We start from the raw sequence: 24,871 nt of genomic DNA, 5'->3' as shown, positions 1-24,871 counted from the left end.
ATTAGAGAAAATATGGGAATTTCCTCTGTACAGATTCATTAGTACTAATTCAAAGGATTTCGCAACTAAAGTCTACCCCAAGCAATTCTCATGTGCCATAGTCAAGCTTTGAGACTGTTAAGAGAGGTAAAGGGCAACCTAAACAAAAATCTTCCAATTGTGGGAAGGATTAGTCCAGCATGGTGGATTGTTATGGAAAGGATAACCTCAAAGTTTTGAAGGAAAATTCATTGGGACCAAAGTTAAGGCATGAACATTTGTCTCCTGTAAGATCTTTCCCAAGTAAGATAACCTATTGATTGTGTCTTTGTCTCCATCACAAGAAAATCCAAACTCCAAAACCCATTTAACATAAGAGGCCCAGACTTACATTGAATGAGAAAGACCACGCCTGAAAATATGAACCTAGAACAAAATAATGAGACAATGGCTACATTGTGGGCTCAGTTCTGCAAAAAACCTGATAAATGTTATTGTCCTTGCAAAAAGTGTAAGGGCTTAAAGAATCAAAGAATTCTAATCACAATAGCCCAAAGTCATTGTAGGCAATATGGTCATGTTGAAGGTGGCCACAATTTTTGTCCATTGCTAAACGTGAATTTCCTACTGGAGGAACACAGAGGTGTGAATATCCAAGCTGAGGATAAAACTTCCATGGAAGAAGATGATAATGTGCCAGAGGATATGATTGAAGAAGATGGTATTGGGGCAGGTGATGAAGAGGCTCACAATGATGGTACTAACAAATCTAATAATAATGATGAAGATGGTCTTGATATACCTTTACTTGAGAAGACACACGAGCCCTTATATGAAGGATCCCAAACAATTCTTCTATTAGCTATAGTGTTGTTGGTGAACTTAAAGGTTATGAATAGTATATCCAATGTAGCAATGTCACGTATGCTAAGGTATGTCATTTTTATCATCTTCAATGTTAGCATACAATTACTATTCATTATATTAACAATGCATATTTGTTGTTGTAGGTTGATTAGTGAGTTTTTGTTACTACCATCAAACATTTTGCCTCATTTGTACTGAGAATTATCTAACATTATGAATCATATTGGAATGAAGTATCAGACAATACATGCATGTCCCAATGATCACATTCTATAACATAAACAACATGAATTTGCAATAGAATGCCCTAATTTTTATGTTAGTAGATATCGATAAGATCAAATAACAAAAAAAGTGCCTCACAAGGTTCTTCGGTACATTCCCATTATTCCATGTCTTGAACGGTTATTCAGATGTGCTAGCTTGGCACAATTTATGGATTAACATGCATGCAATAGAAGTTAGGATGAAATTATGTGAATGCCTGTCGATGGTTTTGCATTTAAAGAGATAGAAAAAACATGGTCACACTTTAAAGAAGAACCTCATAATCTAAAACTTTCATTAGCGATAGATGGTGTCAATTCATATAGAGATATGAGATCTGTTTACTCAGTATGGCCTATTTTTGTTATTAACAATAACATTCCTCCTTGGATGTCCATAAATAGGGTGCACATAATGTTGTCAATGATTGTACCAGGTATTTTTAATTTTATAGTTATCTAAATTAATTTATAAATAGTGCATAAAAATGGTTATAATAATTACACAATGTTTATGTTCATTCAATTTCTAGGTAAATACCAAGTTAAAGATATGAACATGTATATTGAGCCCCTAATTGATGAGTTGTTGAAGTTATGGAATGACATCACTATGTATGACATCTCTAGACTGATAGAACATCGACAAATTCAATTCCATGCAATGCTTGTATGGACAATACATGATGCCCCTCAGCTAACTCATTTTTGCAATGTGTTATATTGTTAAGATCACATATTTTTGATCTATTATAGTGCTTACACATTACTATCGAATGCTTAAGTTGTGCATGATAATTATACATGATCTTTTAGGTCTTCAGACAAAGAGAAAATTTGCATGTCCAATTTGTGGTTCGAAGATGAAATGTTGTCATTCAAGAAGTTTAGGAAAGTAGGTGTTTGATGAGTTTAGACGCTTTCTCCACAAGAATCATAGGTATCGAATTGATGAAAAACATCTTTTCAATGGGAAAGAAGAGACATCATCAAGGCCATGAAGAATGACACCTCATTTATGAAAGTTAGAATACGATCGACTAAATCGAAAAAGGTAATGTCCAATTTGTCATCCAAAGTTTACAATTTGTATTTTGATATTGTATTATATTTACTAATGCTGTAATTGATGCTCATGAAGGTCGTCAAGGCATCAATGACCAACTTCCTAAAGGAATGAAAAGTTATCCTACTCAATTTAGTAGGTTACCATACTACAAATATCTCCCAATCGTGTATTTGTTTGATGCTATGCATATTGGAAAGAATGTAACAAAGACACTATGAAAAATATTGGCTGGAAGGTGAGATAGAGAACAAATTGTTAAAATTTCTACTAACATTCATGAATCCAATCATGCACTAATTTTTTTTATTGAATCAAATAGGAATGGAGACTGCATAAATACAAGTGCCCTTCCTTGGTTATTAACAAAGCAACAAAGTGATGCATTAAAAGAAGTCATAAAAAAACAAAATTTCCAACAGGATTTGCTGCAAATCTAAGCACTCTTCTATCAAAGAAAGGTGATTTTGGGCCAGGGTTGAAAACACATGACTGGCATATCTTCCTTAAGGTAAGTCATGTTTTCTATTTACAGTATATTTATAAGATTGAATGTAGTACTAGTTGCATTATTTAATAATATATTGAAATGACACTTTTTTAATGATTACAGTTCATCCTACCTCTATCCCTTCCACAATAGTTTGAAAGTAGTATTAAAAAAGTTATATATGATCTTGGAAAATACATGAGGTTAGAAGAGTATTTTTTCTTAGATTTATAGCTTTTTATCTGAAATCTATTGTATAATTTTATTTGAAATCTCCTTTATGTGTTTTTGTGTGTTGAATCTCTTTTAGGTGGTTATCATCTAAAAAAATTGATAAAAAAGATATAAAATATTGAAAGAGAAAAATTCTATAGCTTATGTGTGAAATGCAAAAGTGTTTACTTCCAAAGTTTTTCAATGCTCAAGAACACTACCTCATACATCAACTTGAGGAGATTGAATTGTGTGGACCTATACAAGCTAGATCAATGTGGATGGTTGAGAGGCACTTGAAATTTATGAAGGGCTTGGTTTGAGAAAGAGCATGTCCCGAGGGTTCTATGATAGAGGGATATATGATATACTAGACCATGGTGTATATCAACGAATATCTTCCAAAGTTTGCAGCAGGTATCCATGTAGATCGCATTTGGGATCCCAACTATAATGACAAATTCAAAGGGGAGTACTTGAGGGGAAAAGGTAGATTGAGGAGGATGAGAGGTAATTATAAGTTTTTTTTTGTAATTTAACAATTCTTATCCATCATCAATATATATAAGTTATTTCTAATTGGTATAATTGTCTTCTTTATAGTTGGTCATGAGTGGGATGCACTACACTTTTATATTGCAAACAATCTTGATTGGATGACAGTATGGATTGAATAGTCACAAAAAAATGGTTGCTCATTAACATGGGATGGTGTTGCATCATTGGTTAAAGAAGCTAATCATAATGGAGATCCCAATGTTATGCCAATGGTACTTGATCTAATATATGGCTTAAGAGATACAAAGGTATACATAAGATTACTAATCATGAGACATAAGTTTAATATCAACTCATAGATCAATGAGAAGATTCTTGACATGTTTGAATAATTGTAGGTCAAACACCACAAAGCTATGTACTACCATGGCTATAAATTTTGCACAAAAAAGTTAGATAAAATGAAGAAAACATGTGATTTCGGGATAAGTGCTGTCTTCACGGTCACCAATATTTCATCTAGAACTGACATACATCCTTAACAATCTAAAAATTGATACTATGGCATTTTGGATGATATACTTGAGTGTGACTTTAATTCATTCAAAATAGTTCTATTTGTTGTCAAACAGTTTATGTTATGACTAAATCGAAATGATCCTAATAGGACTGTTATTGAACATGATAGTGGATTTACTATGATTAATACAAGGTCATTTGAGCTAGTCGGAGATGAGCCCTATGTTCTTCCAAGCCAATGTGAGCAAGTGTTTTACTTCGGTGTTCCACACAAATTAGGTTGGTCATTTGTTGTTAGACATGACCCAAGAGGAAGGCCAGTAAAGTATAATGTGATCGAAGAAGAAGATATTGAAGAAGCACAAGAGGAAGTAAATGATTATAAAAAACAACAGTTATCCAGTGATTAAGAAGAAGAAGATGGTGATGATTTTGGTCATGCTAACAATAATGGTAATAATGATGATGATGATGCTGATGATGATTATGATCATGGTGATGAAGATGGTGATGATCATGGCGATGATGGTCATGATGATGATAGTGATCAAGAGGATGATGGTGGTGGTGACGATGACGATCAAAGTGACAAGGACGATGATGGTGATGATGATGATGATGACATGGATATAGATCATGATGATTAATGAAATGTCTAGGTAGGATCAATATCAATTATGATGGGGTCTTGTATGACCAAATATTTCTTTCCAAACCATATGTGCACATATAAACATTAAGTAGAACATGTCAAATATTTTTTTAGATATAAACATTAGTTACGCTAAATTTTTAACTTAAGACAGATGATTTACATATACAATCTACTTTATTATTAATATTTTTTTTGGTAAGTCTATTACTTTAATTTCGCTACTGATTTCTAAGACTTACTAATTTTTTTCACAGGGCGATATGGATGCACCATCTTAGACACCTTCAATAGAGGTTAAAATTAATTATTGTAAATTTTAATGTTAATATAGAAAAAAATGTCATATTATTATGTTCTTTTCTCTTTGGATTTGGAGTTATTTTGATGAAAGTATATGAATATTTGATGTCACAAATGATAGGAAAAAGCTGCAATGATCACTGATCAAATACAATTTGAAATACGGGTGTCACATCTACATGACATTGGCCTTAGTACTGACCCTCTAGTCATCACCCAAAAAATTATGCAAAGATACACTAATGAACTTGTTAACATTATCATCAAGGGTGAAAAAAGTGAGGAGAAAGAGGCACTGAGAATAGAATTGGACTGTAGAATCCAATCTTTGAAGGTAAGCAATAATTCGACTAAAGCAGTAATAGAAGTTCAATAGATATTAGTATTTTATAGTATCTTATGGATCATGATCTCTAATTTTATGTGTTCTTGTATAGACATATGTTCCAGTTTCGACATCACATGGTGAACATGGTCAAGGTTGTTGCACAGTACCTTCGTGTAAGTAACACTTTGTTTATTTTGATTAACATTATAACACTTACCTTTTTTTTTGTGGACATTTCTCACTAGTATCCCATTTGATCTTTATCCATTGCAACTTTCTTTGCTAACAATAGTCTATTCTTCAGCTCATGATGAAGTGCAGACTCCTCCTTCGGTTGGTGGTCCACTACTGTCTGCTGCATTGTCAGCAACAAGGACCATGCAAACATCATCATCTATGCCCACTAGAACTGGTAAAACCTTGTTTTGCTATATTTTGTAATGTGCTATATTTTGTAATGTCTTTCTACAAGTTGATGAACATATTAGTGCTTAAATGATGTCTACAGAAGCTTGCATACACACAAAAAAATGCATACACACACCATGCATACATATATATACCCACACATAGAGAGACATGGACATAGGTAGGGAGGTAGACCAACAAAGAGCAGTACTAAAATTGTCATTTAATTGTTATGATGTTTCAGTTGATAGACTAACAGAGAGCAGTACTACTAAAGATGATCTATTTTTTGGAGCAGTTCATGTGATTAGTACTAGTTTGTATGAAGGGATATTGTTGCTGAATAAGAAAACTATGTTTCCATTAAAAGAACAAAAGCTTCTAGGTGCTTTAAAATTGATATTATTTAAAGTGTAAATTTAGTTTACTTTTACATTACTCATTTTGGACTGATAAATCCTTTATGTTTTTGTAGGTAATAATGCTTTCTTTGAACATCTTTTTCATATGACATTGATACTATTTGGACCCACCATACATAAAATGTACGTAGTTTCATATCATTGATACATAAATTTTATTTTCTTCTATTTATTGTAATATATTAAAGTTATTGATCCAACAATCTATTTGTTTTTAAAAAGGTGGAATTTACAAGTTGTGGAATTAAAAAATTAGCTGATTGCATCTATTGAGGAGAAATTTGGAAAAAATATTTTTGACACTGGCCTACTTCTGAAAAGAGTAAAAAAGCATATAAAGACTGTGAGGGATCAATATAGAAGGGCTCTTAAGGATAACCCAAAGTACGAACATCCTCCTATGATTCCACTGATGGAGTAAAATGAAATTATAGAAGATGCAAAGGAGAAAAGGCTATGTGAAGATAGAGATAATGAAGCAGCACAGGGAAAAAAGAGGTATGTCATTATAGTATTAAGTACATTGTAATCATGTACTAATTATTGATATTTGTAAATATATAATCTAAGATGTTTGAAATTGTTCATAGATTGCAAGACACAGTCGTGGCTACAAAAGCGAGAGTAGAAAAGGTTGGCCAACACAAACTTGGCTCTGGCGGCTATATGAATCTGCAGTCTTGACTTGTAAGTAGAGCAATGAATTTAAAAAAATTTTAAAAAAAATGTTGCAAACAATTTTGTTTAATGAAACCATACATGGAAAACTGACGTTATCAAGCAAAAAACATAGGGCACACATTTCAATGTGGAGGTCACAGATGAGAATAGAAAAATTGCCTTGAAAGAAGGCTATAAAGTTGTGGTTGCATGTCTACATAAAGAATCTGTAAGGCTTGCCCAAGAATCTAGTGTACCAAATTGACTACATAATAATGTGCATAACATTTTACTCCAGCCTTCATATCCTACCACAGATGTTGCTCGTGACGAAGGCCATGATGTGCATCATAGTGGTGGAGGTATTAATTTTTTGTTGGAAACTAATTATGCAATTATGAATACAATTTAACATCGTCAATTAGAATTTGACGTCTATCTTTTTTTTGAATATTTCAGAGCATGTTGAACATCATGCTGAAGGAGTGGACCATGTTCCAAGTGTTCAACATGTTAACGCGGTGGCAGATCAAAATGTTAATGTACATGATGTGGCATTGTTAGGTAAGAAAAATGCATTTTATGTTGTACTCATACTTAATTACAAACTTGTAACACTTAGAAAAAGAAAAAGAGTATCCCAACTTATCCCATTCACTTGTTCTTGCAATAGAGCCCCCTTTAGTGTAGCAACCTCCTACTCCTCCAAAGAGAAGGATCCATCATAATTTGATATTACACATGCCAGAAGAGGAGGATAATGAAGCAGATATGGATGCTCCTATGAGCACTTTTCTTAAGAGAGCTTAGAAAAACAAAAAAAAGAAATGATGTTTTAAAAATCTTCTTTGATAAACCTTGTTGGATAATGAAAGAAATTTGTTTTAAGTAATTATGTATGAATGATGCGTATTAATACAGATTTTTATTTTATGTTAATGAATATTGTTATGTGTTAATGAAGTTTTGATTAGTATTGTGTATTAATGAATTTTATGTCATATTAATGAATGTTATGTGATTGTATTGATTGAATGTTATAGTTCATAAATGGATGAATGAATGAATGAAGTATGTAATTAGATGATAATTGGTACATTAGATTGATGTTAGGGGGAGGATGGTGAGGCCAGATGAGCTTCCACCTTCACGTGGTTGGCCTTGTTAAGTAGAGAATATTATAGTATTCTTGAAATCAAGTGAAGCTCAAACTAACATAAAATGGACACTTTGCGTGTTGTAGGTCTAAAATGATCCACAACTACTACTGCCCATAACATACAATGCAAATGTGATATGGGATTTATGTGTGGCTACCTACAATGTTTGATATTTGATCATTTTGTTCCCTTTATATATTTACCCTTTTTTTTTCCCCTCAGTAATAGTTGTCAATAATGATATTCTGAACTATGCATTAGGTGACTTAAATGACCATTATGGGTAAATAATACAATATCATTCTAATAAAAATGGTTGATCAAAGATTCATCTCCATCCTTGGGGAAGAATGCTGATAGGATTGCTGACGAGGGCACATGCTTGCTTGTGAGTGAGCTAGGTTCTATAGCTATATGTCTCTTGCTTTTCCACTTGATGTTACCTCAGTTGTTGAGGTGAATTGTGTTTATAGGCCAAGTCTATTTAAAATATTTGATTAGAATTGTCCTACTCATGAGATTGTTTCCCTTGGTTATATTTTGGATAACTAGTTGAAAAGGTTAAACTATTGTGGATGCAATGTGGAGAGTTTGTTTTAACTCATTTGTTAAATGTGTTGATCACAAACTATAACTCCTAACAACACCTGTAAGGATTTTAATTCTAAGCCTTCAAACAAACACATTTACAGTTCCAAGTACTTCAGAAGACCAAGAAACAACACTGTATTGTCTTTTCCCTAGAAAACACACAATGCAACTTTCTAATGGAATATTACTTCAAATGTAATACATTGAGTCACTGACTACAAATTTCAATTGAAATAAATTTTGAATATATGTAAGAAATTACTATTCCAATGTGTACTCTAGAAAAATCTATTAGGCAAATTCATCAATGTTCCTTTCAAAATCCAATTTAACTACTTCCTATAGATTTTATAAGTCTAGTTGTATCGAGCACTAATAGGTCGATATTTTGGTGTAATGGCAACAACATTTGTAACAAGTGGTATCAGAGCTCAGTCTCATTTGAGTCCTTTCGATTAATGTCAAAGGCTAGATTGGTAACAAATTGGTAAGAACTTCCCTCATAATTTGTAACATGATTTAACCACTTCTAATAAGAATGCCATCTTCATGAAAACTCACAAAGATGTTATATTATATAGCAGCACCACCCCTACCAGTGCTCCACCATTGTTCACCCATTGTCCCTCTACCATCTCCAAATTAAAATGCTTGTTCCCATTCGTGAAACCTTGCATCCCTGCATATTTTGTTAATAAATTACTATTGAGATTTTCAATTTAGTAGTAAATGCCTCTTTTGAGATTCATGCCATGGATCAAAATAAATCTACCATTTCCATCTGACATTAATAGTTCAAATTTTTGATGCAACAACAAATACTTATAAAAAATATATGCAGCTATGGAAAACACATAACAACTTTGGTTTTTTCTATCTCGAGACAAATTCTTGTCAAAGAGTTTTCTTGTTTTCCACATAGTCAATTTTCTTGTTCATTGTGGTGTTAACAAAAATAGTGAGAAGTGGTTACAAGGGTTTGTTCAGAATTTATTCTGATGGGAAGAGTAATGGGTTGATTGTATTTTTGTCCACACGATCATTACATCCTGATCTACTCTATTCATTGGCATTTTCTTTTCCAGTCTTCTTCATCACATTAAATCTTTAGTTATATTTTTTTTCAAGTGAGATTCTATACTCATTTATTATTCTCTTTCAATTCTTAACCTTATCCCATTTTTATTCACTTTTAATTCTAAATAGGTTCAATAAGCCTCCTAAAGAGATTATGGGCTATTAAAAATTCTAAATAGACCATCCCTTTGTTTTGGCATTGTTTTATCTCTTTTTAGATGCCTATTCATTTAGTTTTAGTGAAAATGGTTTGAGCCAATAGTGATAATGATTTGAGCCAAGAGCAGATTCTCCATGTTTTTCTTTTGTAAAAATAAAGACAATGCAATAGAACCTAAATTCATTATGCCCTAAATATTACAGAGCACTAAAGCATTTGCACGAGCACTGCGATCCATCTATCATTCACTGTGATTTGAAATCATCAAATGTTCTCCTTGATGTAAACTACAATGCCAAAGTAAGTAAATTTTATTGTAAGGGAATATTTTCACATAGAAAGTCTATTTCATAATAGTCTTGCTTGTTTAATATGGCATGCAACTTTTAGATTTTGGTCTTGCTGTAACAGTTTGAGGAGTTGTGGACAAAAACTTTTTTCAAGTTTTGGGAACCTTGGGATATGTAGCTCTAGAATACCTTGTAGATGGTATGCCTCAAATACTAGGTTGAGCTTTCAAATTATGTTTATGGTATATTTGCTTCCCAAAAAAATCACATCCTAGTAAAATAGATATAATTACTATTAATTTTCTTTGCTACACATGCCCCCATGAAATTGATTTGCCTCTACTTAGATAATTTTCTTTAAACAACCAGTGACAAAATTATCTTTGTGTAACCAATGATAAGGAAATTGATGGAAAAAAGTGATGTCTATGCATTTGGAGTAGTTCTATTGGAACTAATTATTGGAAGAAAGCCTGTAGACAAATCAATGCTAGAAGGAGGCCTATCTCTCGTTACTTGGGTATGCTTTATCATTTTATGTTTTAGCTTAGGAAATTCAATGTATTAGTTGCCAAGAAAGAGTACTAACATATTTTTGAAGGAGATTGGTGTCATTGGTCTTAAGACTATTGTTATAAATGTGAGTGCTTTCAATGACAAAGCATGAAGTCACAAGGACTAGTCTCTCTTAGTCCATGTGATACCAAGGCACATGTTGCAGTGGTGTTACTAGTAAAATTAAAAAGTTATAAAATATATTGTAGTTTATAGGGAGTGAGTTGATTGTTGAATATGTTTTTGATTACTTGAAAATAGGTTTTTGAAGGGATCTTGAAACCTTTTACAAAATAGTGCTAAAGATAGGCAGAATTATAGTACTAACTAAGAAACATAACAAAAAAAAAAAAAAGCTAGCCAACCAGAGATGATGACAACAAAGCAAGGGCCAGGATCCCCAACACAAAGACCCAAGACAACAAAACATAGAGAAGAATCAAAGACAAATAGCTACCCAAGATTTTTGAGTAGCTCAACCACTTCCGATGTGAGCTTGTTCATATTCTCTGCCACTTTCTTCAGCTCTTTAACCTCAGAGGTCATAGAAGGCTATTTCCTTTTATAGCTGGCTCTAGTCATTCTACTTAATCCAAAAGGATTCTTTGTCACATGATGAGAAATGTCATCAGTGAGCTAGCTAATGACTCTAACCTCATTAGAATTCTCCAATTTACCAAGAAGGATCTTCACATGCTCATTAGAAGCCTTAAGAAGTTTATAATTTTGATTAGCAATGCTTATCAGGGCAGAGTCCAAACTAAAAAACCTTGTACTTGATTGTTGAATATGTTAAAGAATAAACAAATGATAGTTAATTTACAGACTAGAACTAACCTGAATTGCTTGATGTATTTTTTAAATGTTGAGATGCATATACTAATGAATTTTTGGTTGCTACAGGCTAAGCCACAGCTGACATACAGGTTAAAGCTTCCAACTATTGTGGATCCTGTGATTAAAGAGTTGCTGAACTTGAAACATCTTCAGCAAGTAAGTTGCATGCAAAATATTTCTTTTGAAGGGAATTGACATTATTTTTAAAAATACATTTAGTTTATACAATTTTACTCATATTTTGGTGGATAAAAACTTAACGTTCTTCCACATTTCTTGCCCATTTTATTGCATATCTGAAATAAGACATAATCTTGCCATTTTCCAATAGCTAAATGTCTTTAACTATGATTGGAATTTAGCATAAAATGTATTTTTAAGGTTATATCATTAGCTAGTTCTAGTTGATTGCCATTTGAAAATTAGAGGTGCTAATCCTTTCATTGAAGAGAAAATTTATAGTGCACTACATATCATCACACTTACCCAAAAAAGTTGAGCCAAACTCTGAAAGTCCCATTGAATCTATAGAAGGAAGAGAAGAAATTGATTATCTAGATTGAAAGTCATTGTCCACTTCATAATCTTAGCAAGAAGAACATCATAAGTGCTTGTGAACCAAGTATTTATGATGAAGCAAGAAGGAAAGAAAAATGAAAAAATGTGTTGAGTCGAGAGATAGACATTGGAAAGAAAGCCATTGATTATAAAAAGTATTAAGATCAAGTTTAAAAATAATGTTTTAATTGACAAGAACAAAGCAAGATTAGTAGCTAAAGAGTAAAAAATTGAATATTGAGGAATCTTTTCTCTAGTTGCAAAGATAATTATGATTAGAATGTTGACATTGCTTGTTTCTAATCATAGTTGGAATATCCACCAAATAGATATGAAGTACATTCCTAAATGAAGATTGAAAAACCCAATTTTGTTAGAAAAGAAAAGGAACACATGGTATGTCACTTGAAAAGGCACTATATGATTTGAAATGAACTCCATGACATTAATATTCAAAACCAAATAAGTACTTTCCCCAAAGGAAATTGATTTTTTTAAAACCCAATTTATACATCAAGAAGTCTAATTGCATGTTATTGTTCCTTCAAAATTTTGGTCATAGGGTATTGGTCATAGCGCTAGAGATTGATTTTCTAATTATTGTAAATAACTTATATGTGAGGTGAACAAAGATATGAAGATCAATTTGGAGACCATGGGGAACTACCCACAACCTTAAGCCAACTCATCTACCTATGCAGGCTCAACACAAAAAACTATTATGTATATGTAATTGACTATTACTATCTGATGTTGTAGGCTGTTACTTTTACTAAGGGACTCAAGTGCCCTGTGAGAATGGTGGACTTTGGTAGAAGGTTGTGCCATGAAAAACAATGGATAATTTAAACCTCAATAATCTGTTTAATAACTGTTCTGAGAAAAATTCATGATGATATGTTTGGTTAGGATACCAAACCACCTTGAAAACTAAGGAATCGATACATATTTTTATTGAACTAAAATTATAAAGAAGTAAGTTGAGAAAAAATAGGGACTAAATGGGATTGAAGAGAAATGGAATTTTATTATATTAGGAAAATTAATGTAAGATGTTTAGCCAAGATTCTGGGATATAAAATATATTGTAGTTCAAGACACATATCAATGATAGTAGGAGTCATATAAACTACATATAAGATAGTTATAGACAAAGGAAAATTTTGATGTGTGAAAGATCATAAGGAAACAAATACTTCAAAATGTGAGGATAATCAAACATGAAAAGATCTAGCCATTTAGATTTGGATAGCTGATTATGTATATATACTTTCATATCTTACATAAATTCCCTAATATGTAAAATTCATCTTGGGTGTCTGATAAATGCACTATGGAACTTATCACTGATTAGTACATGTAGAATAAGGCTATAATTATAGAAGGTAGCTTTGGAACGATTAAAGGTTTTTAGATTAATATGAAGTAAAGACATAGAATTCCAAGGGCAATTATAGACAAGTATGCAAAGAACATTTTCTTTATTGTGGAAACAAATCGATTATACCTTCATGAAAGTAGTTGACCCATGGCATATCTTCATACATCCTATGGGTTATGAAGTGACACAAGAGATGCTATAATGGTATTCTAAGGTGATGTTAGAGTCACCTAGGGACACTACTTGTGAGAGATGAGGTACCTACCAAGAGAAGTATAGTATGGCAAGAGAACAATTATATAGTTGTACTAGGAAAAGGAAAGTGGAAAACATGGTAGAAAAGATAGCCATAGAAGGAGATGCAAGAAAAGAAGAGTGGAAAGAAGTTAAGAAAATGGCACAATATAACTATTCTATGGTAGATTGAGTTTCTACATTTCTAGATGTGAAAATAGGAACGTCTCAATGGAATCTCTAAGCTTATTACCTCGGCGATCCAAAACCACCAATCCTCTCAGGCCACTCAAAGTTGTAGGCAAGGTCCCTATCAAGAAATTTGACATTTGCTAAGGTTTTTTGAGAATTTTGTTTTTATTTTGAGCTATGATTATTCAATGTTATTGTCAAAAATTTTTTTTTCATTATAATGTCAAAAGAAATCTACTCAAATCTATATGGATTCTTTCATGGTTTCAAATTCTCTCATTTATTTACTTTGAGCTATGATCATTCAATTCTATTATTAACAAAAACTTTTTAATCATAATGCTTGTGGAAAATCTACTCAAATCTATAGTTCTTTCCTAGTTTTAGATTCTCTCTTTTATTTACTTTGAACTATGATTGTTTAATGCTATCATCAACCCAATAAAAACATTTTCATCATAATGTTCACTTTGGTAGAACAACAACTTGTAGCCTAATTGTTTAGTGCAGGGGCAATTCAGGTGTGCATTGCAAGCAGTTGAATGAGTTGGGGATTGTCTTTGTCAGCTCATTTGGTTGTTTTCATGGGTATATAGTATTATGATGGATAGGAAAATGCTCACACAGACTATCCTATAACTGATCTTCTCCAAATGATGGGGTGTGCTAGTAGACCTCTACTTGATAATGCTAGAAAGTGTGTAATTTTATGCCATGCACCTCATAAAGAATATTATAAAAAAATCTTATATGAGCCATTTCCTATGGAGAGTCATCTAGATCACTTTCTCCATGATCATATCAATGCTGAAGTTGTCATGGGTACTATTGAAAGTAAGCAGGATACTATAGACTATCTTACTTGGACATTCTTCTATCGAAGACACACATAATCTGAATTACTATAATCTTCAAGGTGTTAGCCATAGGCATTTGTCAGACCACCTTTTTGAGCTTATAGAGAGTATGCTGAGTGATTTGGAATCAAGCAAATGTGTTGCCATAGAAGATGATATGTATCTTTCTGCTTTGAACCTAGGGATGATAGGATCTTACTACTATATTAGCTATACCACCATTGAACTCTTTAGCTCATCCTTTTCTGCAAAGACAAAGCTAAAAGAGCTTCTTGAAATTATTTCTTCTGCCTCAGAGTATTCATAGCTTCCCATATGACCAAGAAGAAACAATAAGAAAATTGATAAATCATCAAAAGTTTGCTATTGACAAACCAAAATATACCAATTCACATGTAAAGGAAAATACATTGTTGTAAGCTCACTTTTCAAGGCATGTCATAGTTGGCAACCTAACACTAGATCAGCGAGATTCTTTCTACTAACCAACTTCTTTAAGCTATGGTGGATGCTATTTTTGGTAATGGTTGGTTCAATCTAGCTCTTGCAGCAATGGTATTGAGCCAAATGGTTACACAAGGTCTTTGGGACCGTGATTTTGTCCTATTACAGCTTCCACATTTCACCAAGGAACTTGCTAAGAAGTACTAGGACAATCCAGGGAAAAAAATTGAAACTATTTTTGATTTAGTTGAGATGGAGGATGATAAAAGACATGAATTGTTACAAATGACAGATTCATAGCTATTAGACATTGCTCATTTTTGTAATCACTTCCCAAACATTGATTTGGCATATAACATAGTTGACAGTGATGATGTGAGGGCTAGAGAGAATGTAATAGTGTAGGTCACTCTAGAAAGAGATCTTGAAGGTAGACATGAGTTGGGTCCAGTTGATGCACCAAGTTATCCCAAAGCAAAGGAAGAAGTATGGTGGCTAGTAATTGGGGATTTAAAAAGCAATCAGCTACTGGCCATTAAGAGGGTATTGCTCCAAAGGAAGACTGAAGTCAAGCTTGGGTTTAATACACCTTCAAAGCTTGGAGAGAAGACATATACACTATATTTGATGTGTGATTGATAGCTTGGGTCTGATCAAGAGTACACTTTCACAGTCAATGTGAATGAAGCAGAAGATGAAGAAAATGCAAAGGAATGAATGTTATTTACCGAGTACCATAGTTGTATAAATTTTGCATGAAGTTGATATGGTCAATATATGATGATGGAGAAAGATTGTGTGGCAAAACTCCGCAACTCAAATATACGGGCTCATAGAATAAGTTTCATCTAGTAACTCGAATGCTTTTACCATGGGTTTCAGTGATACATGATTTCAGTTAAAAATTCATTAATAATTAGCTCTTTCCATTGGCTTCACCAATATATGATTTCAATACAACAAATCATTACTAATGCTAATATTAAGATCAATTGTGGCATGCTTGCATTTAATGCAACCCATTAATTGGGAATCAAGACTTTAGCAAACTAAGTGTACTTGTGGTTACTGTGTTGAGCTTGTAATAACTTAAATAGGTAATACTATTTTCACAGCGTAGAAGTATCTGGAACCCCCCCTCAAGGACCAAATTTTTCTCATGTTCCTCTTTGTGAAAATACTTGAACCTAGAAAGGACCTTGTCCAAATTTACTAAGTCCTTTATAGAAGGATAGACATTCAAAATTGAAAGAAAACCTTTAAATTCTATTGGAAAATTATCCTGATAATCATCATATGGGATGGATGGAATGAAAGAAATTCAATAGATTTACAATATGGAAGACCTTCCAATATCCTAAGATTGAATAATTTTGTACCAAAGGTAGTGAATAGTACATTCATAATGTGGAATGGCTTTCAATATGTCAGGGTTGAATAAGTTTATACCCATTTTAATGAATAGTGCATTTATAATATGGAGTGGCTTCCAATATTTCTGGATTGAATAGATTTAGTTGTACATAACTTTTCTTAAAAGTGCATTTGTAATGTGAAATGTTTTTTATGAAATTAATTAGAGCTATATTATAAATATGAATTTAATTTATTCAATTCATTCATAGAGCTGCCAGTGCATGCACATTTTTATGGACTCATGTTTTAAATTGTTTATGCTATTTATTCAAATTATAATTATAATTAAATTTGTTTAACTTTATGACACTTCTATTGGCATGTTCTGTGTGGACAAGGGAGCAATGGAAATGGTTATCAAAGGTGTGATTTTGATGGATGGAAAAAAGCTTCTTCCATTTTTTCAAATATGGTAAATAGATTTTGACTATGCCTTGCTTGTGAACCATGTGGATGGATTTTAACTCAGTGTGGAGATGAGCAGAAGGAATATGGTGCATAAGGAAGAAATTGGCTTAAAATATTTCAAAGATAAATAAGTAGTTGGATATGGGGTCCCCCATCCCACTATGGAAGGCCTATTATAGAGTAAGTTGCTTTCTTCCTCTTAGTGCAAATACCCACTTCTCATTGCCTCTTCATTCATGAAGAGATGACAAGTTCTACACTTGTGATTTTCAATACAATCATCTACATCAAGGTCTTTTTAGGTATAGTTTAGTTTTAGAGAAGAGAAGAGAAGGTAGCATAAAAGAAGTGGGTGAATATGAAAATGAAGGATAATGAGGGGAGAGTCATTTCTAGTGGGTTTTGTAACATGGTTGAGAATGATTTAGAGATTCAATACGTTCATAAAGTTAGTGTTAGGCCCCGAGAAAGAACACTTCATTGCATTCAAGGGGCTGTGAAGGAGACCTTGTTTCCTGATGATCCCTTCAAGTAGTTTAACAACTAGCTAGCAAAAAGAAAGTGCTTCTTGGGAGTTCAGTATCTCTTTCCCATCCTTGAATAGGCTCCAAATTATTCCTTGAAACTTTTCAAGTAAGATCTTATCTCTGGCATAACTATAGCTAGCCTCACCATACTATAGGCAAGGAAACTTTAGTTCATGTTCTTTTCTCTACATTTTAAATTATATTCAATGATCTACCATTCTAATACTCTTCATTACTTGAAGGGTAACATTTATTTTTATTTTCTTAGAGTGACAATGGAACTTATTCAAGGTCTGATACTAATTCACTGTATTTTGCAGGGCATTAATTATGCCAAGCTGGCCAACCTTCCTCCTATTCTTGGACTTTGTGAGTATCTAGCTTATGTACTTGAAAGCTTTTATAACAGTTATAGGGCATGGCCACCAATGATGTTGGTAGTTTGGTTATTTTGACTGGTGATAATTCAATGGTTTGGATGTATAATTGTTGTGAAATTTCTAATGCTATTTGTTTTGGTTGATAGCAAAAGAGATGACTTATGACAGATGCAACATACTAACTTTTCTTCTTTCTTTATGTGCTTGAATGCTTTGGGTACTTTAGTAGTTTTCATTTTAATTTTAGGAGAATAGAATGTGTGGTATAATGATTCTCCAAAACTTGGTTAGCTAAGCTTTTCATAATTTCATGACTATCTTCTTTTTCATAATCATAGTCTTTTTCATAATCTTTTTCATAATCATAGATTATGAAGTGTGATTCAACATGTAGATGTCAAAATTATATAAAATAAATTTAAAAATAATCTCTTTATCAAAATGAATAGTGAAAAATGATTACCAACAATGTACTATGTGACTAAAAAGCTACATCCTATATAGTATCTCATATGGATTAATTCTCTCCTATCCTGTCACCTATCTTTTTATTTAGTTCTAACACTGCAGCTAACTATCTTATAATGTATTTCATTAGAACTCTCTTTCATCTTTCATCTTAATTTGCAGCTAACTATCACATTTATCAATGTCAATTTCCTTGATATATCAATCTGGAATTCACTTCTTTTTCCTTGTGTAACTTACTTTGTTGTTATGATATGTAGGCATCAACATTATTGCTATTCAATGCATCCAAAAGGCTAAGTTACTCAAAAGTTAAGACCCGATTGAATTTGACTGATGAAGATATTGCCAGATTGTTACATTCTCTTTCATGTGCGAAACATAAAATTCTCAATAAAGAGCCAAATACAAAAACTGTGACACAAACAAATGTCTTTGAAGTCAATTCAAAATTCACTAATAAGATGAGGAGAATTAAGGTATGAACTCTGTTATAACAAATTGTATACTATTTTGCGTGTCTGTTTTTAACAAAAACTAATGCATGTGGAGATCACATGGGAATTGGTTTCTACCTGATTGTAGGTTCCACTCCCACCAGTGGATGAGGAAAAAAAGGTGATTGAGGATGTGGATAAAGTTAGATGTTATGAAATTGATGTGTCAATTGTAAGAATTATGAAGAGTAGAAAAGTTTTAGCACACCAACAACTTGTTATGGAGTGTGTTGAGCAACTTGGATGGATGTTCAAGGTGAATTGCCTGATTGGATGCTAGATAATTTTGTTTGCATCACTAGTACTTTAGATTTGCTTTCTACTTTCCCATAATGAATGGTTTTATACCTGTGTGAATTTGTAAAAAAGTGGTCTTTTCTTTTTTCAATAGATTGTCTTTTATCTGTAAGAAAATGATATACCTGGATAAGTAGGCATATTGATATATCTTCATAGGCATATTCATAGGCATATTAGCAACTGTTTGTTGTACTTTTTCATCTTTGTAGTGCATAGTTTATGTCTGCAGTCCTAATGTGATCATATTTGGCATGGTGGTTCTTTGGAAAAGGAGGAGATCCTAGCAGTGGCAAGCCCAAACTTTAGATTGTTGTTCCTTCTACGGCTTTTGGTGGAGCATTAATAAGTTTTGTACTATGCCCAGAAAAGTTGATAAAGGTAACAAGAACTAGACTTTGTATCTATTGTATGTATATAAATTGAACTGTAGACTCCATACCATTGACTATTTTCTATTTTGTAGTGTAGATTGCAAGTTCAGGAGAATGACAATAGGCAACTCTAAAAAGCATCAGCAAAGATATGTTGGGCCTTTGGACTATGTACTACAAACTCTTAGAAATGAAAAGGTAAGGTGTTCAATTGTTGTTACTATTTGGTATGTAGTTGTAGACATGCAATATAAATGCTTCACATGGTATCCTTCATTATACAAGATACTATTTGATTGTTTCATTGGTGCATAATTTTCTAGGTACAAGGTTTGTTTCATGGTGACCTAACTACATTTTTTAGGGAGTCTATTGGAAACATAGTTTTCTTCAGTACTTATGAATTGAATCATTATCATATGCTTTCACTTATTAGTATGCATGATAAGGTGAATCCCTAAATGAATTCCCAGTCTTCTCAATTTGTTAGAGTAGATTTACCAATGGGGTGTAGAGCACATGGAGAGCTTGCCTACTTATTTAGAGTTTTGTTTCTCATCCTTTTCCCAAAGGGCTGTCTGCCTTTGCTGCTTTGTTAAATACATCAGAAACGATTTCACAATGTTCCTTGTAAACTTTTGCTAAATCTAAATTTGATGAATCTTGACGAGTTATGAATTCTCCTTCCAAATTAATTGATTATGAATCACCATCATTCCTATTTTTTAGGCTCCCATTAGATTGTTTTCTACATATAATGGTGCTCTCATGTTCTTGCTGCAATGCTCTTTCACAAATTACCCTGTAATTGCAAAGTCAATTTATACCACAGATAAGCTGTATACAAGCTAAAAGTTAGTAATCATTACACCTATATGCAGAATATCAATTAAATATCATCAAGGTGCCTCAGTGTACATAGCCCGTAAGAGGGAGAGATCAACTCCTTATGGAAATTTCTTTTTAGGTGCCTACCAAAAATGGTATGATTCTTCAAAATGATGGGGCTCCTGCACAGGCAACATAATGATCTCTTTATGGGATATATTGGATTTTGCCCAAAAATAACAAGTCCTACAACACAAGTTATTTATAAATAGTATTCTATATATATAAAATACACAATTGCAATTCAATTTAGAGAAAATTGTATCAAGGATTTATAATAATTATACAAATGATATTGAAAATAGAACACCCTAAATTCACTTGTATCCATTTCACTGCATACTTCTAATAGCTGACCATATTAGGAATTTGGTGGAAAAGCTTGATAGGATGTTGGGAGAGTTGAGACTGTCCTCCTCAACTAAACTCAAGGGCACATAATGAGTGTCCAAGTCATATGGCCCCTTGGGCCATGAGAATGGCAGGATGTCTATCATCTTGTAGTTGTATTTAATGACAGAACCAGTACTGGTGCATCTTTCTATCAAACATTTTCAAATTGATCCCAAATATGGTGTTTGATGGAAATTAGATAAATAATTATTAATCTTATGTTCCTTGTTAATAGGATCAAAGATATTCTTCCTCAACCAAGGCCAAGGGCATGGAATGAGCCTCTAAGTAGTACCCTTAGTCCATCCATCTCGCGATTGGCATACTTGACGAGGGAAGACCATTACTATTGTATCTTCTTAACAAATTTATATGGAGATTAATAGAAGAATACTTGCATACCAGTTACTTTCTATTATATTCTTTATTGCTGTTATTTTATACACCAATTATTTTCTAATTCAAACATGATAGTTTGATTTCCATGAGGTTTTGCAAATCCTCAAGACCACAAGATAGATTAAGCATCAATAAGTAATTGTGAAAGATCCCCACCCAAACCCGATCCAATTTTTCCATTTTGTTTGGTTTGATGTATGTTTTGGGCTCCTAGGAATGGTGATGTTTCTGAGTTTGGGAATTCTGATCTAACTTTGGCTGAGTTCACTTTGATGCTTGTTTATGATAACACATTAAAAATGATTAAAGGAAATGACTATGCAATGAATCAAAACATATACAGCTAAATGATATGGCAAAATATGAGTTTATTGTTTACTGTTAAGACTGAAAAGAGAGATTACAAACCTATTATCAATCACAAATCAAACTGTAACAATTCAATCCATAGGTTTTAATGTCGTATAATCAACATGTATCACATCTAGATGTTAGCTAGCTATTGTAGGCTTCTGTAGACCACTTTGGGACTAGTAAATGACCACTTTAAGGTATGATATGAAGTATGATTTGCAACAGAAAGACTGATATTATCCTACACGGGTTTGATATGCAATTTCTAGCCATCATATCGGTGCCACCAATCTAATATGCACTTTCAGCAAGTATATCCCTTCAGATATAGTAAGTTTGAATGATACTGTAATTTTATTCCAATATCGAAAACTAAGAACTCAAATGACTAGTACATTGTGATCCTGTTACACCAAACATTTGAAACCAGATTACTTGAGCAGATTATAGATTCACATTGAATGATATTTCTCATCAATGCTTTGGCAATATAAATTGTAGAACTAACTATAAAGAAGAAGAGAATGAGTTTCATAGTCAATATTAAGGCATTGTTATATCTCAAATCACATGTATAGGAACAAGAAATGTTATAGTTCTAGATCCACATTAGCTCTCCAAGTGGTAGGCAGCAAGTGTCTATTTCTCATTGTGACTAGTAATTCAACTATGCTTTTCAAACCTCTGATTTTGTCATCTAGCACCAACCTTAAGAGCCTTCTAGGTGATCTATGTTGTTTAAATCTCTCTCAAATATTGCTTATTTATTTTTTGCTATTGTCAGTCCTAATTGTAGGGACAGATTTATCAATTCACCCCTTGTGCCACAATTATCCTAGTATAGCCATGACATTCAAATAGTGAAGGCTGAACTTCTTTTGAGATTCTCATGCATGGCTCTGAATACATTCTTATCACATTAAATGAATAGACAACTATTGTTGCTAAGAACACATTTTCAGTCTACTAGTCTTTTCTTTTTTTATGATCCATAGTGTTAGTTTATAGTTAATAAATTATAATATTAGTTTATCCACCACCTATGAGAATCATCTAATTGCAATGAGTGCTAAGTGTTCCATTCATTCTCATGAGAGATGAGTGCTTGTGAACTATTACTCATGAAACATGGGCCAATGAGTTTGACTTAAAATCTACAAAGTTGAATCCGCATAGCAATATCATAATTTGACTTGCTGTGGAAAATATCTCCTACTTACTAATAATATATTGCCATGTTGGGTAGTTAATGGTTGGTTCTTATGGGAAAAATGGTTTTAGAAGCTAAAAAAGTGAAGGCCTTTTGAAAAATAATTGAATATTGTAACTGATATAGAAAATAAAAAAACAATATAATATTTGTGAAATTTTATGTTACTTAAAAATGTGATTCTATATTTTGTTTCCATTTTTTAATCTTGTATTCCACATGTTCATCAATGTATCATCAATGGCCTTTTGCTATATAAGCTATAGTATTATTCTAATATATGTCCTTTCCCCTTGTAGTCGAGCTATTGGGTATAGGTTTGGACTGCATCTAAATGAAACTATTCCCCTACTTATTAACCATTGTAAAAGTGCATCTGAAGCTGATGAGGAGCTAAGAGAATATAGCTTGCAGGTGTTAAAAGAGTTTGGTTGTAGAGAAATTATGTATTTTCATCTCACACTATTTGTTAACATTAGTGGTTTCATTTTAAAAGTTCATGTCATCTATATTGAAAGTATATGTATGTTTTGTGAAATGCATCTGCAGATTTCATTCTTCAAATAGAAAACCCTGATTATTCAAAAATCTATAAATAATCACCTTAAAGATGCAATTTGCAGGCATTGGAGAGTTTTTTCCTATGTTGTGCCAGAGATGTGGTTGTTTATTGTGATATGATTTTGGAACTTGCTCTAGACTACATAAACTATGATCCAAACTACACTGATAATATGGAATAAGATACAGAAGAGAGTAATGGAGAGGAGGATGAGTATGTTAAAATTGCTTAAGAGAATTATTTGCTTGAGAAAATTTAATTTTTGCACAATGGTGTCTTTTATTTTCATGTAATTATTAATTTTATGACCAGCATGTGAATACTATTCTATTGATGTAGAGAGAGTGCTAATGAATATAGCAATGATGAGGATATCAACTAGAAGGTTTATAGGGCAGAAACTAAGTGTTTGTCTGCTGTGATAACATCTCATCCAAAAATGCTATTAAAGCTGTATGAGGAGGCATGTGCTTTGAACCTTTCTCAATTGTTTCTAGAAGATATTTATCATTTTCATAAAAGTTGACTCTATTTGTCCTATACATTTGCCATATTTTTTGACCTTTGTGTGCCCAATAATTTTGGCTTAGTGTCTCTTTAGAGTTTATGGTTTACCTCTAAAGAGTGACAAGAATGGCCCTTTTTCTTTGTTCGAGTCAAGAGGATACATAAATTCCATTCTCTTGGCATAACACTAACCTGCTAATTTATGCACAAATAGGAATAAATTGAGTTTGAAATGATATATATCAGTTGTTATCTCATTTCAAAATGTGTTTAGCTTTAGGAATTCTTTTATAATATGTTATATGAAATGATTGCTAGCTAACACTTGCCAAGGAAACATAACTTGCTTCTTCCCATAGTGAATTCTGCTCAAGGTTTTGGCATTGTAAAGTGTAGCCCAGTTCTTTATGTGCCAATGGCAATACTTAGAATGCTAAGAGATGGCATGGTTACTCTTGTTGATGTTATTTCTTTGTTGATAAATATATCTATTGCATTTTACTTGGTTTTTTAAATGGGAAGTAATCTAAGGGGAGAACACTTCATTATTTTTCCAAGCAAGTGTTTTTATAAATATAAAATGATAGTATTATTTAGACTTGCACAATACAACAAATTTTTCTTTGCTTCAAGCGACTTGGAGGGGTGACTTGGTGAGCTAACTTGGCTAGCCAACATGGAAAGAAGACTTGGTGAGTGAACTTAAAGAGTCAACTTGGTGAGTATACTTGAATAGTTGACTTGGTGAGTCAACTTTGGGAATAGACCTAGCAAGCCGACATTGTCAGTGACCTTAAAGAGGCAACTTGGTGGGGCAGATTGGCGAGCCTACATAGAGAGCCCCACTTGGTGAGACAAGATGGTGAGTTGACTTGGTGAGATGAATTGGAGAGATAACTTGGTGAGAAATCTTAAGGAGTCAACTCATTGAGGCAAATTAGTGAGGTGACTTGATGAGCGAACTCAGAGTCAACTTGGTGAGCGTACTTGAACAATCAACTTGTTGACATGACTTGGTGGGGTGACTTGGTGAGCCCACCTAGCAAGTGTACTTGAATAGTCGACTTGGTGAGCCGAGCAAGTGAGTTGACATGGTGAGTGGGCTTAGAGAAGCAACTTGGTGGGATAACTTGGTAAGAACACATAATGAGCCAACTTGCCAAGGCAAGGTGGTAAAACCACTA

General features: G+C 32.9%; 1 pseudogene; it reads right to left on the bottom strand.

Annotated features, from left to right (window-relative positions):
- Nucleotides 1–24,871, bottom strand: part of LOC149528886 (uncharacterized) — a 72,945-nt pseudogene that overhangs the window by 3,040 nt on the left and 45,034 nt on the right.

The sequence above is a fragment of the Cupressus sempervirens genome, chromosome 11 (assembly GCF_028749045.1).
Source record: "Cupressus sempervirens isolate cs-2001-9-10 chromosome 11, ASM2874904v1, whole genome shotgun sequence".
NCBI classification, from domain to species: domain Eukaryota; kingdom Viridiplantae; phylum Streptophyta; class Pinopsida; order Cupressales; family Cupressaceae; genus Cupressus; species Cupressus sempervirens.
The sequence above is the reverse complement of the archived record's forward strand: the minus strand, read 5'-3'. Positions and strand labels throughout refer to the sequence as shown.